This window comes from Saccopteryx leptura, chromosome 1 (genome assembly GCF_036850995.1).
Source record: "Saccopteryx leptura isolate mSacLep1 chromosome 1, mSacLep1_pri_phased_curated, whole genome shotgun sequence".
Taxonomy (NCBI): Eukaryota; Metazoa; Chordata; class Mammalia; order Chiroptera; family Emballonuridae; genus Saccopteryx; species Saccopteryx leptura.
Genome location: NC_089503.1, coordinates 274,337,367 through 274,354,172, shown reverse-complemented (window position 1 = coordinate 274,354,172; position 16,806 = coordinate 274,337,367). Strand labels below are relative to the sequence as shown.

At 44.8% G+C, this 16,806-nt stretch overlaps 1 protein-coding gene across 1 annotated transcript in view; it reads left to right on the top strand.

The window, feature by feature from the left end:
• The first annotated feature begins 13,198 nt into the window (after positions 1-13,198).
• The window catches only part of RASSF8 (Ras association domain family member 8), a 113,554-nt gene continuing 109,946 nt past the window's right edge, over positions 13,199-16,806 (top strand). The window contains exon 1 of the mRNA XM_066354155.1: positions 13,199-13,336. The gene's annotated coding sequence lies outside the window, so the exon portion shown is untranslated. The remainder of the gene's footprint in view (positions 13,337-16,806) is intronic.

Genomic DNA, 16,806 nt, shown 5'->3' with positions numbered 1-16,806 from the left:
GTTTTTTAAAGATTATATTTATTGATTTTTTTTAACAAGTAAAGGAAGAACTTATTGGCTATACAAGAAAGTTAGAGTTAAGGGTACCTTGGAAACAGGCTCAGGGGGTTAGTCTGGGACAAGCTGCCACTGCCCACAGCTCCCCTGTTTGCAAGTCTTGTGGGGTCCCCTAGCTTAGAAGCTCTAAGCAAGGGGCAGGGAATACATGCCTGCAAGAAGGAGAAGGAGAAGAAGAAGGGGGAAGGGAAAGGCATGGGTGTACTCCCTGAAGGGAGAGCCAATTTATTTCTTTTTAGAGAGAGGAGATGGGGGGGGGGGGGAGAGAAGCAGGAAGCATCAACTCATAGTAGTTGCTTCTCATATGTGCCTTGACTGGGCAAGCCAAGGGTTGCAAACCAGTGACCTTAGCATCCTAGGTCAAATGTCCTACCCACTGTGACACCACAAGTCAGGCAGGACTTCCCAGTTTTGAGGGCAACAAGTAACACAAAACTATGTTGTTTTAAGGTAGCCACTCTATTCATTTATTATAAAGCTCCAGTGGGTCATAGAGCTCATAGGATAATGACTTTTTTTTCTTTAAATCTTTTTTTTTTTTTTTTTTTTGTATTTTTCTGAAGCTGGAAACGGGGAGAGACAGTCAGACAGACTCCCGCATGCACCCGACCAGGATCCACCTGGCACGCCCACCAGGGGCGACGCTCCGCCCACCAGGGGGCGACGCTCTGCCCCTCCCTGGCGTCGCTCCGCTGCGACCAGAGCCACTCCAGCGCCTGGGGCAGAGGCCAAGGAGCCATCCCTAGCGCCCAGGCTATCCTTGCTCCAATGGAGCCCCGGCTGCGGGAGGGGAAGAGAGAGACAGAGAGGAAGGAGGGGGGGTGGAGAAGCAAATGGGCGCTTCTATGTGCCCTGGCCGGGAATCGAACCCGGGTCCCCCGCACGCCAGGCCGACGCTCTACTGCTGAGCCAACCGGCCAGGGCCATAATGACTTTTTTTTAAACCAATGCTCATCTACAGCCATACTACCCTGAATGCACCCGATCTCGTCTGAAATCAATGTTCAGAAATTGATATGTAAAATGAATATTAGAAGTGAAGTCATAAAATAAAAACTACATAATAGAATTATACTCACTTTATTATGTTCCCTAGTTGTTGGGAAAATGAATTTGTAAAACCTGTATTTTCTGGTTTTGCTCACTTTTATTGTTAAAGATGGCTGCTCCATTGTTTAACATGGAGCGGCGGATTACCTTCCTGCTTGAGAATGGGCTTGGTTATGCTCCTGTGTGCTGGAGGAGGGGCTGTCCCACTGAAAAGTTTTAAAAGGAGGAGCTAGGAGGCCATTTTAGAGGAGACCACATTGTTGCAGGGAAGAGAGGCCATGTGGTTGCAGAGAAGGCAGGGAGCAAGATGGCGGGAAGCTGAGGGGGAACAGAAGTGAATAAGGCTTGTGAAGCCTTTGATTTTAGGAAAAACCGGAGAAAGTCAGTGGCTTTGGGAGCCCTGAATGGAAAGGGAAGTGTTTTCCTGCTTTGTGTATTTTCTTGCCCGCCAGTTGCGAGCTAGAATAAAGGATGGCCCACCAGTTCTTGGTTCCATTGTTTCATTACAATCAATCTGAACCAAATGCAAACCTGCATGGCCTAGGCGACTGTGACAGTGACCACAGCTACTGGACTTAGGCTACTGTAAAACTATCTTAAGCTCTCACCTACATTTTATTTTTCTAGATTTTTAGTTGATTTTTGAATTGCTGTTTGGGCCACTACTAGAAGCTGGAACAAGCCTATTCTGCCATGTCTCTTCCCTTTCATTGGTACCAATTAATTTATTATTTCACACATTACAAATGTTAGAGCTACATGTGACATCTCAGGTCATTTTGTAAGTTCCTTGCCATAAGAACAATACAGCCACACCTAGAAGTGCAGTCCTTTTGGAATAACCACACATGGATACACAGGGACAGTGGAAGAGGAAAGGGAGCTCCCATTAGGCAGCCAGACCTACCAGTCAATGCTGGAGTTCAAAGAACCAGTGTCAGGCCATGCTTGCATTTTAGAGAGGTCTAGGAAGTCAAAGGGACTTGCTCATGGTCATCAAGTTCATGTAAGCAGAACTAGCACTCACTGGCTCACTTTGCAGGATTTTTCACCCTTACCTGATAAAAAACAGAGTATCAGGAAACAGAAGATATCAGCCATTGAGTGCTAGCTCTCCTGCTTACATGAATGACCATGGGTATGTTGTTCAAATTCTCTGACTTTAGTTTTCTTACCTGCAAAAATATTGGGTTGGGGAATAAGTTCATAGCATTTTTACCGAAGACTTTTATTTAAACAAAAAACAATAATTATATCAATAAGTTAATCAATTATATATTTGCCGTTGCTGTTTACAACCTCTTCCCACCTCTCGACCAATTTGTTGATGCCGTTCCGCCAAAAATCGCCTGGTCTGGTGTCAAAGAAGTTGTTGAGCCAGTTTTTAAGGACCTCTTTGTTATCGAAGGTAATGCCCTTCATATGGTTTGACAGGGAGCGGAAAAGATGGTAATCGGTCGGTACAAGGTCCGGAGAATATGGCGGATGCTGAAGGACCTCCCATTTGAGCTCTTGGAGTGCGGCTTTGACGACTTGTGCAACATGGGGCCTGGCGTTGTCATGAAGGAGTATGGTTTGACCATGTCGATCAGGTCTTTTCAGTCGAATAGCCTCATTCACGCGGTGTAGCTGGGCAATGTAGAGCTCCTTGTTGACCGTGGCATTCTTTTCGAGCATTTCCCAGTTCTTCATCGAATTCAGAAGGCCTTCCACTGTGGGACGTGTCATCGATGTCAAAGTCGCCATTTTTGAACTTTGCAAACCATTTCCGTGCTGTAGACTCGCCTATGACACCTTCTCCATACACGTCGCAAATGTCCCAGGCTGCTTCGGCAGCTTTTTGACCTCGATGAAAAGCAAAGAAGAGCAGGTGTCGAAAATGTTGATTTTTGCCTCCTGGGTATTCCATTTCTAAGCCTCAAAACTAATAAAAAATTAAATAACTCAAAAATACAATTAACATAGTTTTGTAGAGCAGAAAGAGTTTTATCAAATGAATACTTACCCTTTCCCAAACAGCAAACAAATCATTGTAAAATAAAAGAAAATATAAAAACGCTACGAACTTATTCCCCAACCCAATATAAAGGATGGGAGAATGCATAGTTATTGCATAGTTATTGTAGTCACAGTCACTTGTGGCATACTTTCCCAATTTACTTGTAAAAAAAACTTGGAAACTTATCAATCATTCTAAAATAGTAGGCTAACTTATTTTGCTAGGTATATAGCCCCTAATGGGGGGGTGGTGTTGATGCTGCTGGGCCTGCCCCATCTTCACTCCCCACCCCACCATGCCCTCGCACACACTGGGCACTGGGAGAAAGGAACCTGCCCAATCAGATCACAACATGCAATTTCATTATCTTTTCACCTTGGACTTCTGCCAATTCTATGCTTCATTCTCTCAGCTATTTTTGATTTTTGCCTAACTTTTAAACTACATATTGCAGTGGTAAAGAATGCAGACTTTGAAGCCAGACTTCTTGGCTTTGAATCCCAAGAAGGCTCTGCTATAATCCTAATGATGGAATATTGATTATGTAGTCTATGCCGTGGTTTCCTAATCTATAAAATGGATATAATAATAGTATCTACCTGATATGGTTGTTCTTAACATATGAGAAGCATTTAGAACAGTGCCTGCCACAGAGTATACTGAAACAGAAAATTATAATTATTAGCTTTGCTGAAAGTATCTTCTCACCTAACTGCCTGAAAATAATATTAACGATAATACTTTATGTACCAAGCACTGTACCGAATGCTTTACACACATTATGTTAATCACAGTAATTCTTTATATGCCGCTAATATCTAATATCCTCTTTTCTCCCATCCTTTATATTTTTACAGGTAAGAAAACTAAAGTCAGAGAATTTGAACAACATACCCATGGTCATTCATGTAAGCAGGAGAGCTAGCACTCAATGGCTCACTGCCTAGGATGGTCCCTTACCCGGTAAGAGACAGAAGACCAGGAGTTCCCTTAAAGATAAGTAGGTAGTAAGAGGCAGAGTCAGGACAAACCAAGATCTGTCTTGGTATCTTTCAAAAAAAATTTTATTTATTGATTTTAGAGAGAGAAAAAGGGGGGGGGGAGAAAAGAGACATAGATTTGTTGTTCCACCTACTTCTGCCTCATTGGTTGATCATTGTATGTGCCCTGACCAGGAATCAAACCCTCAATCTTGGCATATCAGGACAATACTCTAGCCACTAAGCCAGGACTATTTCAGTGTCTTTTCATTCTAAGAAAAGAGCCATAGAATTATTTTAAAGTTATCTTATTAAAATGGGTTGCCTTGCCCTGGCCGGTTGGCTCAGCGGTAGAGCGTCGGCCTGGCGTGCGGGGGACCCGGGTTCGATTCCCGGCCAGGGCACATAGGAGAAGCGCCCATTTGCTTCTCCACCCCCCACCCCCTCCTCCCTCTCTATATCTCTCATCCCCTCCCGCAGCCAAGGCTCCATTGGAGCAAAGATGGCCCGGGCGCTGGGGATGGCTCCTTGGCCTCTGCCCCAGGCGCTAGAGTGGCTCTGGTCGCGGCAGAGCGACGCCCCGGAGGGGCAGAGCATCGCCCCCTGGTGGGCAGAGCTTCGCCCCTGGTGGGCATGCCAGGTGGATCCCAGTCGGGTGCATGCGGGAGTCTGTCTGACTGTCTCTCCCCGTTTCCAGCTTCAGAAAGAAAAAAAACAAAAACAAACAAACAAAAAAAAACATAAAAAATAAATAAATAAATAAAATGGGTTGCCTTACCTTCCACACAGGCCAGGAAGACTGGGATCTCCAGAGGCTGAAGGGAGCAGCAGGAAGGGAATGGTCTCTCCTGGAACAGACATGGGATAATAACACTGTCCATGTCTTACCTGTCCACCCCTGCCCACTTGGCTGCACTGCTGGAGGCCACCCCTAACCACATACTAATTTGAGTCCAGTATCCAAGTGGCAGTACTTACAATTTCAGTATCAATCGTTCTTACAATCATTTACTTCTACCACAGCCTTCATCTCTTTCTCAGATTAGAAAACAAAATATGATTTTTCTCCCTTCCTTCAAAGCCTACAGTAACCACTATCTCACCACTCTTGCCCTACGCCCATTCCCAGTTGTCATCTTTTCTTCCATTTGTCTAGATGACGTCTTCAGCAGATGGTCTGGGGCTAGAAGGCCAAGAGAGGGAAGAGAAAGAAAACCCCTGATTTTGTTAGAGGAACACAGTGCATTGCTGTGTCCCTGCTCCTGCACCAGTCATTCATAACTGCCCATTCCTGTATCTCTGGAACTGTCTACCTCCTTCATTCCCACCTTGTACCCCAGAACCTCCACCCAGAACCTCCCAGGACAGCTTCTGGTGCTCCACTGAAATTCAACTGAATCAATTTCATGACCTCTGTTTTTCCCAAAGACCCACCAGGAGCACCCATGCTGGGCTTGGCTCATTGGGCTAAATTTGGGAAGGAGATTAGCACAGGAAGGATTTATACCCTAGTCCCTCTCCCCACAACAGCTATCATATGTAGCTGTCAAACTATCAGAAAATGTCAGAGAAACTGAAGGTGAGTATTTGTCATATACAGAGGGGCAGAAAAACTGTTTGAAGACAGACTCTAAGTATGGCTCCACTGGAGGCCAGGGGAGACAGAATCCTGGGGGGCAGGAATGAGACTGGCAGAGGAAAGATAAAGAGCTAAGTATATTTCTATGGCCAGTGGCAGAATAGAAAGGGGACCTCAGACATAAGCCTTAACCCAAGGGTCCCTTGTTCCATCCCAGACTCTCTGGAACTATCCCAAATTTTCCTTCCCTGGTGAGCAACATGCCTCAGTCCCCGAAGCCACCACCAGCTGCCACTCCTTGGCATGAGGGTAGGTGAGAGAAGAGGGAGTTCCCAAGCCTATGCTAGGAGAGGATCTCCTTGCATCCCTAGTTGTACTCTGCAAATATTTTCCTTTCTGAATAGGGTTATACATGCTGTTTGGCCTCCGCAGTACTTTTTTTTTTTTTTTTTTTTTCATTTTTCTGAAGCTGGTAACAGGGAGAGACAGTCAGACAGACTCCTGCATGCGCCCGACCAGGATCCACCCGGCACGCCCACCAGGGGAAACGCTCTGCCCACCAGGGGGCGATGCTCTGCCCATCCTGGGGGTCGCCATGTCGCGACCAGAGCCACTCTAGCGCCTGAGGCAGAGGCCACAGAGCCATCCCCAGCGCCCAGGCCATCTTTGCTCCAATGGAGCCTTGGCTGTGGGAGGGGAAGAGAGAGACAGAGAGGAAAGCGCAGCGGAGGGGTGGAGAAGCAAATGGGCGCTTCTCCTGTGTGCCCTGGCCGGGAATCGAACCCGGGTCCTCCACACGCTAGGCCGACACTCTACCGCTGAGCCAACCGGCCAGGGCGACCGCAGTACTTTTAATAGCACGTTTCAGTTGTTACAGGATCAAGGGTTGGTCTGCTGCTCTAACCCAAATATGACTTGGACCAGATAGAGTGCCCTGCCCAGATCCTCTCTTAGGCTGGTATGCACATCCCTAGCTGCTGTGAGTGTTGGTTGCCAATTTTAGCAGCTGCCTCCCTCTCAGAGAACTACCTTTGCCCTTGGGGGAACAGAAGTGTCTTGCCTAGGGAACAGAGGTGCCTTACTATGAACCCACAGCCAATGAAAGACTGAAAGTGGGGTGCAGAAAGCCAGCCTCCTTGTCCCAGGGGACTAATTCTGTGGTGTTCCCTGCTCTTGAATTCCCCATGGGGTCAGTCCAAAGCTCATCTCCAGATGAGACCACACCATTCCTTAGATTCATCCCCCTTGCTCTATGCAACCTCCCAGACTGCCTTCACCTGAAGCACACCCTCAGTAAGTCACTTGCACAGGAATTCCTGTCTCAGGTTCCATGTCCAGGGAACTCGACCTGAGACACACGCTTATTCGAGTCACAGGACCCGAAACCAAATTTGAACATATGACCCAAAGTTTATAATATTCCTGAGCCTAAGCCTAATATCTGCTCTCTTGATGACACTACTAGATCTATTCTACCAAAAATCCAAAATGAAGATTTATTTATTCATAGTCTAAAGTAATCCTTCTCTTAACTACAAATATGAATTATTTTATTTATTGAGTTAACTATATAGCATTTACTATTAATCAATGCTTTTGTTACAATTCTTAAAAATGTGGCTGATAAAGGGGGGATAAATAGGGTGGTGATCACAGTGCAATGTACAGATGACACATTAAGAATTACACACCTGAAACCTATATAATTTTATTAACCATTGTGACCCGAATATCTCCATTTAAAAAAATTAAAACAATTTTAAATGTGCCTGGCTGGTTCTAAATTATTTTGCAATAATCATTCTTGCTATGATCATATAAATCTCACAGTTTTAATCAGTTATATAGTGCCCTCCATGAAATGTAAAATATGCTATTGTGGATGGCTCAGTCCCTGATAAGAAGGCTATGGTTAGTCTAGCAGTGTTAGTAAACACATCAGATTACTAGTTTGCAGTTAATAAAAATATAATTAAATACATGAAGGCAAAGCAGAAGATAATTTAATTTAACTGCTATGACTTAGAAGTCATATCAAGGCCATCGTTATAAATCTCAATGACAGCGTTGGTGAAGTGTGGGGAGATTGGTGAATGGCAGTCGGGTTGAAAGAATGTTGAAAGGTCAGATTTTACGCCACGTATTTATTACATCAGGTACCAACCACACTCATTGATTTCCCCTATACACTGATCCTAGTATAAGCTCTTGAAGAATTCCCCCCATAGTTAATTTCAGCTGACTAAATCCATTCTTCTAGCCTACAATAAAAAAACCAAGACTGTTTCATTTTATGGGATTATCCTGTTTAAAAACAAACAAACAAATAAACAAAAAACTCTACCTAAATAAAGACCCAATAACATTTTAAATCTTATTCTGGATATATTTGGTTGTCATCCTTTTGGTAGAACATGTTGTCATTTTCATTTATAGTTTTTGCTTTATTTTCTTTCTGCACTGTGCTTTGTTTAGCAAAATATATTGATCATTGCTCTCCTTTCCCATCAGATTACTGGAGGGTCTTTTAAGGGATTCTTTATAATTTGGTAACTAAACACTTCTTTTTAAAAGAAAAAAACTATCATTAAATTAAAATTTTCTAGAGATGAGAACTGTTGGTTGTTTCTAAAAAGCCCCTTTACATTGGTCAAATAAATCACAATATTTATAGATCTTTGTATGTATATGAGATTTTCATTAGGAATTGGAGAGAATACAATATTTACTTGCTTTCCACACACATATATACCAAAGGAGAGAGATGACATTTTTCTTTTCCTTCCAAACTCATCACTAATAGTGGCTAAATAAAGGGTTGGTAAAATAGGCTGTTAACCCTAAATGAGCCCACTTGTACACATTTTAGCCTATGACTGGGCTTCAAGATACTTTTTTTTTTTTTTTACAGAGACAGAGAGAGAGTCAGATAGAGGGATAGATAGGAACAGACAGGAACGAAGAGAGATGAGAAGTATCAATCATCAGTTTTTTGCTGCGGCTCCTTAGTTGGTGTTGATGAAGTGTCGGCAGATTGGTGAGTGGCAGTCGGGTTGAAAGAATTCATTGATTGCTTTCTCATATGTGCCTTGACCATGGGGCTACAGCAGATCGAGTAACCCCTTGCTCAGGCCAGCGACCTTGGGTCCAAGCTGGTGAGCTTTGCTCAAACCAGATAAGCCTGTGCTCAAGCTGGCGACCTTGGGGTCTCGAATCTAGGTCCTCCGCATCCCAGTCCGATGCTCTATCCACTGCACCACTGCCTGGTCAGGCAAGATACTCTTGATGTCACAAGATTACTTCTAAAACTCCATCTATCATATCCATGAATAGGCAATAGGGCTTCAATCAGCCCTGCCAGTGCCTGACCACCAGACACACAAATAAGGAGTTTTCCTGGAAGTCCTATACAAAACCTTCCATCCACATACCACTGGCCTACACTCAGTAATGCCTATCTGCAAGGAAGATTGTGAAATAACATTTTTCACTGGGCACAAAATCAGGTTTTTGTTCCTAAGAAAGGAGGCAAGGGAATGGGATAGACAACTAACAGTATCTGCCGCATTTTCTTTTTTAGGATATGTTTCCTTAGATGAACTGTGAGCTCACAGAAGGCTGAAATTATGTCAAATTAATCTTTGTAATCCTGGAACCTAGAATAATATCATATAGCTTATTATGGATTTTTTTTGGGGGGGGGGGAGATTATTAATTAAAGAAGGAAATGGAAATCTTAGCTAGTTATAGGGTAGAGGAAGAAGATCAAAGAAAAGTAGGTGGCATTAGTTTATTCCATTTATATTGTCATTCAATATTTGTTATTTCCACTAATAGTAATTGAGTTCCCAGCCTGAGCCAGGCCTTGTGTCAGGCATGGGGGATACAGTGATAAGGACAACATAGTCCCTGGCTTCAAGAAGTGGTAAGGGTGAGGTTGGGGGAGGAGAGTGAGGGCTCCACACCCACACATAAAGAAGCAATCTCAGAGCAATGTGGTGCAAGAACTGAGAAGTGGTCCGGAACCACCGTTTGAGAGGTAAGGAAGCTGTGAGTAGTCTGGGTGAAACAAGAGCAGGAAGAGAAGTAGGGGGAAAGGAAGAACAATAGGTGGGGTGACATGATAAAGAAACTGATATCATTTGCAGAAGTCCATAATTTATTCCTCCCAGCACACATACCTATTTGCTGTGACAAAATGTTTGTCTCTCCCTTCCTCATAAAAGGATTTCCCAACACTTTGCCCCAGCTGGCTCTGACCCTCTGATGAGCTTCTGGGCTGGCCTCAACTGTAGTCACTATTGTGTTCCATGGACAGCATGGAACAACTGTCTTACAGGGTGGTGTTGCTGGTGGACTAGTTTGGGAAATGCTAGTCTAGACCTAGATTTCTCAAATTTGGCAATATGGCTTGCCAGAGACTACCAGAGAAAGGGATTAATACCCAGGGACTGCAGATGTGAACTTGATTTTCTTAGTATGTTAATACCTTGGATTTCAGTTCTATAAGTCACCGAGGGACCCATGATTAAGTTGAACATGAGTCACCACTGCAGCAATGACTCAAATCCCGTTGATGATTTGACTAGTAGTAGAGACATTGTCATCTTCTCCTGCAAATAATTCAGTTCAGGTCACAACATATAGGGCCAGAAATGCATTTACACCAATTCCTTTTCTTTTTTTTTTCTCTCTGTCTCTCTTTTTTTTTTTTTTTTTTTTGCCTATCTAGATTTAGAGAGGCCCCCTAACCAAGAAGAAGCAGAGGTCACAAAGAGAGATTTGAAGATGTTATGTCATTGGCTTTGAAAACAGGTGAAGAAGCCACAAGCCAAGAAGTGCAGAATGGCATTTAGACACTGAAAAAGGCAAGGAAATGGATTCTCCTCTTGAGTCTTCAGATAGAACATAGCCTACACCTTAATTTTAGGATTTCTGAGTTCCAAAACTGTAGATACCACAGTCTTCTTGTTTTTAGCCACCACGTTCATGGTAACTTGTTTATAGTTATCTAGAGAAAACTAAATTGTACAGAATTATATACCTCTAGGTGGTTCCCCCACTGCTCATTCCCACTGCTTTCCACATAAACCTCTCTCCCCTGGTATTCTCTTTTCTGAATCTATTCTCTCAGACTGTTTTCTAGAAAATCAAATCTGATTATGTCTAAGGGCTTGAAGTACATGAACAGTCACTGATTTCTAGTTAAGTTCCTTTTGGGGAATATAATTAGAACCAGAAATAAGGGTTGTTTACAACTCCCATCAAGGACATTTGGTGTGATCTCAGGAAGGCTTAAACAAGGATGTGATTATAGCTAAGAAAGCTTAAAACAAATTGTACACTGAAGAAAGACTGCATTAACCACATGGGGCCGAGCGAGGGAACAGATTTATCTGGATTTATCCAGGACAACACAGGGATAAATTCACTGACTTCAATAGCCATCAGTAAGGCACATTTTGGTTTACAGGTGGAGATACCTCACCAGGTACCTCAATCCTGTAAGAGCTTCTCCTAAACAGTGAACATGGTTATTCAGTCATAGTAAATTCCATCCTGATTTACATGCTGGTCACATGAAAGTTCACTGTCATGAGTTAGTCAACGTGTTCACCTCTGGATGAATGATAAAATGATATTAGGGCCTTCCTGGCAACCAACTGAAATTATAGGAAGGTTCTTCTATATACTTGGTAAGATCTAGAATTATGGTTTAACACTAGTCACACTTCTGCCTGCTATCTCTTAGCCCTGTTTCATGATCACTACAAAGAAGAGATGACTATCACAGCAAACAAAGGAGGTAAGTTCTAAGAAATAAGGAGAGAAGTCAACATTTGCAAATGCCACAAAGGCATGACTAAATGGGGATCAAAATTTTCCATTAGATTTGGCAGTTAGGGGACTGATGTGGATGGAGTGAAAGGCTGACAAGGGAATGAGGCTAGGAAATGGCAACATTAAGGGCAGAAAACTCGGAGAAAAGGTTCCACGTCCTCCAGAGTCCTCTTTAAATAAAATCTCCTTGGTTTTTACATTTGAATCAAAGAGAACTCTTCTTCTCCCCAAACCCACCAAATGTTGATTAGCCAAATTTGAGTCTTACCATTCATTTCCCACTCCTCGGTTAACCTCTGGGGTAGAGGAACGAATAAACTGTGCAGTAACTAAAGGTCAAAAATCAAGGGGAAGACACAAAAGCCCTACAAATCCAAACCCAACATAAACAAAACCGATCAGGCCCCGAGTAAGATGAGCTGTAAAAAGTTGTGCTTCAAAGTTAATATCCTTGTTTTGATGATTAATATAAAAGTATCTGGAGAATTAAAAGGGGCATTTTATAATTGGAATGCTTTATTACATTTCATCCATTATCTTCACCCCGCCTCCATCCAAAGTGATAGCTGTTGCACAGTTGTGAGCATGTGTGAGCACAAGCTGGACCAAAGGCTGAATTAATTTTGTCCAGTGGCTAGAGCAATTGCAAGCCAAGAAAGGGGGGGGGGGTGAAATAGTGAAAACAACACGCACATCTGCATTTCTAGATGAAAGCACTGCTTTCATTCCTTGACCATTTGCTACATTGAAAGGGAGGTAAGAGGGGCTCCTGAATCTGACCTCAGCTCTCTCTAAACTTGGTTACTCACGGATGATTCATTCGTTGTTTTTCGTGATTCCTGCCTCTGTCATTGCCTGCTGCAGAGAATGGGGTCGCTGAATCACTGCACTCCAGACGAAAGCAATTCAAATCCAGTCCTTGGGGGTTGGAAGGGCTATTTTTTTTTAAGCATCTGCTTAAAAGGCTTCCTACTTTCGGGGTGTCTGTAGAGGGTAGTTGTACAAGCGTCCCCTCAAGCTATGGAAGATTTTGCTCCCGTGAGAGTCGGAGAAGCACGGGTCATCTCATCATTCTGGCTCTCCGGCCCTCAGATCTCAGTGGCGGGGAGTGCGGTGGGCCGAGCGGCGGCGGGGTCCCGGGCTACTATGGCCGATGGTCCCGAGCGGCCCCGCCGCACTCTCCGCCACTTTAAAAGCTCCCACAATGCAGTGCTGGCGTCCCGGTTCCGTTACAAGGTCTCTCCGGGCGCCGGCGCACCGGCGAGGCGCGGGCGGGGGTGCCGGGGAGCGGGAGTGCCAGAAGCGGGAGCGCCGGGAGCGGCGGCTGTAACGCAGACGCCCGGCCACTGGGGGCGCCCCACCCCGCTCCTCTCGCGCGCTCAGCCCGCGGCCCGGCGGAGGGGCGGAGCCGCCCGGCCCCCGACCCCCGGCCCGGCCCCCAGCTCGGAGACACCGGCCGCGGGAGCAAACCGGCCGCCGACTCTGCTCCCCGCACTCGCTGGCGCCCCGCCCCGCGCCCGCCGCCCGGCTGCCCGCCCGGTGTCGCTCGATCGCCTGCTGGAGCGGCGGCGCTGGGGACGCCTTCCGCCGAGGGCGCCGCTGCCCGCGCGCACGCAGGCTCCCGCGGTCTCGCCAGGGCGTCCTCGCTCACCTCGGGCCGCCCGGGAGGTGCGCAGAGAGGGCACCGGGCCTCCCTCCGGTGCGGGGCGCGCGGCCCGCGGAGCGCCGGGGACGGAGACGCGCGGGCTGCGCGGCGGGACGGATGCGAGGCGGCCGCCGGCTCCGGGCCCCGCCGGGCGGTCTGCGGGGGCGGCGCAGTTGCGAAACTGAGTGAGTATTAACTTTACTCCGCCGCCGCGATTTCTGAGCAGCGGCGGGGACCCCTCCCTCCTCTCCCGGGGCCTCCGAGCCCACGTGCCCCCGCTGCACCCTGGGTTCCTCGCCGGTCCTCGCCGCCCCGCTTTCTCCCGGTCCCCTTCCCGCGGTTGTGCCCCTTTGCGCGTTCGCCTCTCCGCAGACACGCGTCTGCCCGAAAAGTGCGAGCCTGTTCCTCGCGTCTCCGTTTCCTCCCAGTGTCCTTGGCAGGGGAGTTTAGAGGCCACTTTTGTTAGGCAGGGAAACATGTCTGGTTTCTCTAATATTTTTTCCTCCAAATGGAAATCGGACGTTCGCTTGCCGGGTGGTGGTTTGGTGAAACGCTTATTTTCTCCTCTGAAACAATGGTTGGATTATAGGTTTTTAAATTTTGTCTGAACGATGAATCCTCTTCCGTCCCTCTTCCTCCTGATTGCCAAGCCGTGGAGGGAGGGGTCCAGAGAGGTGACTTTCAAAGTAAGTCCTTTTTGCACACCAGAAACTTTGACAGGGTAAATCGCAGAAAACTTAAGATTCCACCTGAAGGGACGTGAGCTTTGACTGTAAGTCCTTGTGCGGCACTGAGTCTTACAAACCGAGTACCTGGTTTGTAATCTAGTGTTGCGTTTATTTTAGCATCATAGAGCCGCCTGGTGTTGCTAAACCAGCCCTTTCTCAGCATCAAATGGCATCTTGAGCTGTGCACGCATCGAATATAATTGCGGATCAGTATTGCCCCTGATCTTTAGGGATTTAGAAGGGAAATGGGTATGCAGGGCACGTTTCATAGCTGACCTAAACCCCTCAGGTTAGCTCTGTCAATACATCAAAGCATTGCATTAGAAAAAATTACTCCAGCCTGGTGACAGCGAGGACCAACATTTATGGATTTTCCAGTGTAATGTGGCTCAGCAGTTCTTCATTAGATCTGTTGTATCCCCAGGAAGTGCCTTTTAATATGTATAGATCTCTGTTTTTCTGTCAGTTGGATTAACTATTCATTATGGTAGACCTCAGGTAGGTGTGTGTGTGTGTGTGTGTGTGTGTCTGTCTGTCTGTCTGTGTGTGTCTATGTGTGTGTTTCATTTTTGGGTTGCCAAGAGTTAGCGATCATGTTATGAAGGAACAAAGAATGGGAAGCTTTCTTAAAGGATTTTCAGCATCCTGTTCTTTTTGTGGTTGAGGCAGTAGTGAATGCTAGCTAGCCCAATGCAGGGAGGGGTGGACACAAGAATTAGGACACAGAACACAGGAACTATCCTTTAGGAGAGTGGTTTGTGAATGTTTATCTTTTAGCAGAAATATTAATAGTACTTTTAATTTTACTTATCTCCATGGACATCTCAGCCCAAGTTGTAAAAATTACATGTAACCATACCTTCACTTGAAGAAAACAACCTAATTTGATGATGATTCTATTGGAGGATGATACCCAACAAAATGTAATTTGTAATGTAGATGATGAAACCTTTCAAAAATCTCCCCCTTCCTCATTTTTTTCTTCTTTTAAGAGTCTCAAGCTGATACTTTCAATAACACATAATTGGCAGTAATGCATTTTCTTTCTTTCTAGGCTCATTGATCAAGCCTGCTTTTTGGACTTCAGTAGCTGAGGGGGACATCAGAGAACTCAGAGAGAGTGAAAGAGCAAATCTTGGGACTGTACAGCTAGGAAAGGCATTTCAGTTTGCCAGAGTGCCAGTATGCTGAGCTGAAAGAAGAGGAAGTGTTTAAGTGGTTTTTAGGATGCATGTTTACTGAATTTGGCATTTGGTTGAGATATCTGAGAATTGCAGATTTTAAATTCTATGCAGTTGTGATGTCATTTCTTTCGCCTGACTTTTTAAAAAGTTTCCATGTTTTTATGTGAATCTCAATGCTTGGCTTTTGTTGCCTGTCCTGGGTGGCTTGCGTTTTGACTTGAATGCCTTGGTCATTTTAAGAAATGATTAGTTCTTGCTCATTAATTGATCTATCTTATGTTGATGTATGTAATGACTTGAGAGTAAAAATACTGTTTGCTGCTGGATATTGTAAAATCCAGCAGTAAAAATACTTTGCTGCTCATTATGGCTGATTCCTGGTATCTTGGCTTTGTATTTATGGTAAAATGGTAAGGCCCTAGATGTTTTGCTAGGATTCAAAAGATTGCAGAACTCTTTGCAGGTAGAAGTGGAGTAGGGACGGAAGTAGGAAAGGAAAACATTGTGCATTAAATCCAAGAATTTGGATTTAACCCTTTGAGTATTGAGGTTTTTTTATGTTCACTGACCCCCGGGAGTGAGTTTTTTTTTCAAAAAATAAAATTAGTTCCAGTTACAGTTTTATTAACTTAAAATCATGTTTGTTTGATAACCAATTTATGGAAACAAGAAAAACATACATTTGCCTTTTTTTAATGTTGCCTTACACATTTTTAAAATAAATCGATCATACTCTGGATGGTCAGGAGGCACGAGGATGATGTACATGAATGTTCATACTACTCAAAGGGTTAAAAAATAATGTATCACCTATTTACTTTCCTTGAGTGCTAGCTTTCTCCAACTATAAAGTCTTCAAAAATTCTAAGTGTAGAGATAGTTTCCAAGAACTCTGTGTGATGCAAAGTGTGCTTACCCCACAGCCAGCCAGACTTGGGTGGCAGGTGTTACTTCATCACTCGGAGCTGAATGAGCTTGGCCGTGCGACTTCAGCCTATGTGACCTACAGTTTGCTTTCTGTAAAATGGGGACACTGCTACTAAAAGGGAAGCTGGGACAAGTGGAACACCAAATATAGTGTCTGGTACATCTTAGCCAGTGAATGGCAGCATCTCGGACATCTCCAGAACTGAGTTCTCGATTATTGATCCTTTCAAATAGTTTCGGCTGTTTTTCATCTCACCCATCCAGAATGCTCAGGCCAGAAGGCTGAAATTATCCTTCACTCTCTCTTTGGTTCTGTCACTCCCCACCCCTCACCCAGCCAGTTTGTCACAAAGTCCTACCCACTTCTCAGGCAAAAGATCTCTCAAGCCTGTCTGCTTTTTCGGTCTCCATTATGCTGTCATCCTATTTCAAACCACCATTATCTTCACCCACTGCAGAGGCCTCCTGTGTACCCTTGACACCCATTCCAATCCCTTTTCCCATGCACCCTTAAAAAGAAAAAAAAGTCACTTGCTGTGAAAAGTATTCAAAGCTCTCAGGAAATTTTTGAGATATTATACTTGGGATAAAATATTAAATCCTCAACAAACCTACAAGGTCTTGCATGAGATGGTGCCTGCCCACCATCTTCATCTCTTGTTGGCTACATTGGCGATTGTCCAGTGTACTCACCTGAGGTCTGTTGCTAGTGCTCTTAGTCTATTTTATGACCATCTCATTGAGCTATTTCATGTGATAGATGCTGGTTCAAATATCCCTTTATGAAGTCTTCTCTTTGAAGGCCATTCTTAGCAT